The following is a 1,952-nucleotide window of genomic DNA, read 5'->3' as shown; positions in this document are numbered from 1 at the left end:
GAAAAAACTACCAGGCTACACTCACCAATAACCACTCTTGTGATGTTGGAATAATGCCGCGACAGAATGTAACTGTGTAAGTCCCCAATCTACTTGTCACTCACGGCGTCCCTCGCCCTGCCTTTCTTATCAGATATCAGATGCATAGCTTCATTACATAGCCAGTATGCAGCCAGGCAAGCCAGACAATTTTGCTCCAGTTCGACGGAAAACGACAATCCAATTCCGGATACTAGATAACCCCTCAGTATCAACACTTGTTATCCTTTCCCCTTAACACCGCTCGTTCTCTTTTTGTTCTAACAATCAGTTTGTCAGGTCCGAGATGGGACCGGGGTGTTTTGTTGCTACCAGGTAGAGTTTTAAAGCCATTGCAGTTGTTGGCTCAGCACCGGAGAGAAGAGGTTGTTGACGTGGGATTCATTCTCCTGGGCCCTATTTCCAAACTCAAACTGTCATAAAGATAAAATACTCCGGCTGATGTGAATGTTGCTGGATGGAATGATGCGTTAATCAAGCAGTAACCGAGAAAGAAAAGGTCACGCTCTCTACTTGGAAGCCTTGTTACTTTTGTGATATATTATCGGGCAAGAATCCAATTTTCTGGCACATTTGATCCCAGAGGCATATGGGAGACCAATAGGACCGCTGTTTGGTTGGGCGGCAGGTGGCGCGCAGAGAACCTGAATGTAACTCTCGAATGATGGCAAGCAAGTACCCCTCCTCCATCGACAATAGAATAGAAGCCCAGGTGCGCGGACAGCTGCACAGTCATATTTGCATAGCCCCCGGTACACTCCAGCCCAAGAACCTTTTTGTTGTTTCCGTGCAAGGGTTTGCACACTTTACCTTTGAGGTGGGGTATGTATCTTTCGACTGGAAACTGGAATGCAGTCGGAGAATTTGCATCGGGTGGTGAAAGTGATAAGCCCGGCCATCGTCCTGTCACCCGCTTCCGGGGGCGATTCAACTAGAGGACCCCAGTCCATAACGCCTCGACTCCACTGATGGTTTTTGCCCTTTCTTTTGATTTAGTTTTCTTTTCTTTTTCTTTTTTCTTTTTCGTGGTTGGGGCTTCGGTTTCAGTCATTGCAAATTGTACGGAGGTAGACATCACCATTTTGGCAAAGGAGGGCATCGTTCTTGAACACTGACGTCCACTCAATCAACGACCACTAAACTCCTTCCAAACATCTCATAAGACGTCTTCCGATATCTGTTGGGATATTCGTCCTCCCTTGGCATCCTTTTGGAACGTATGAAGGAAATGCCGGGTTTGCAAGTGCTTGAAAAACAGGAATGTATGTATCTGTGCTGCTGCACAAGAGCGTGGTCTCAAATTGCGCGTCCCCGGGACACATAATCGTTTTGCTTATACAGCGTAGATGATATATCGTCCCCGTAATATCAGCGGGTCTGTGGCCAAGTGCTGGCTCAGTGATGACGACGACATTCCCTTTGCTTGCTAGTTGAGAAGGCGTTGATTTCTACCGTACATACTCCAGAACGTGTGGAATTTGTAGCAGCCAGCCAACGGACAGGGAAAAACTTTAAATTTCAGCAACGAGAGACATCAATCTGTCCCTAGTGGTGTAGTGGCTAACATCGCTGTCTTTCACACAGCAGCCCAGGGTTCGATTCCCTGCTAGGGAGATGAATGGGAGTTTCTGAAGCTTTCTTTTTTACCGGCTTTCTGGGATTTCATATATTTCCCACATGTCACTATTCCTTGTCCTTTCACTGATCCCGAACGTTTTCCTGAGCCTTCATTGTGACACTGGCATCCAGAATGAGTCATCCAAGGTTTCGGAACATGGATTAACTATATTCCAATCAGTCCCCTGGGAAAGCCAAAAAAAAAAAAAAAAAAAAAAAAAAAAATAATGGATAAGAGTATTGAGGCGATGGAGAGGAAATAGACTTTATTTTCTTTATATATCCTTCAGAGTGGG

At 45.7% G+C, this 1,952-nt stretch overlaps 1 non-coding gene across 1 annotated transcript; it reads left to right on the top strand.

Moving 5' to 3' along the window:
• Nucleotides 1–1,581: 1,581 nt before the first annotated feature.
• Nucleotides 1,582–1,653, top strand: HCAG_09405. The gene has a single exon. It is a non-coding gene; the product is annotated as a tRNA-Glu (tRNA).
• Nucleotides 1,654–1,952: the final 299 nt, after the last annotated feature.

Source organism: Histoplasma capsulatum, genomic scaffold, assembly GCF_000149585.1.
Source record: "Histoplasma capsulatum NAm1 scaffold_7 genomic scaffold, whole genome shotgun sequence".
NCBI classification, from domain to species: domain Eukaryota; kingdom Fungi; phylum Ascomycota; class Eurotiomycetes; order Onygenales; family Ajellomycetaceae; genus Histoplasma; species Histoplasma mississippiense.
This window is presented reverse-complemented; position numbering and strand designations above follow the sequence as displayed.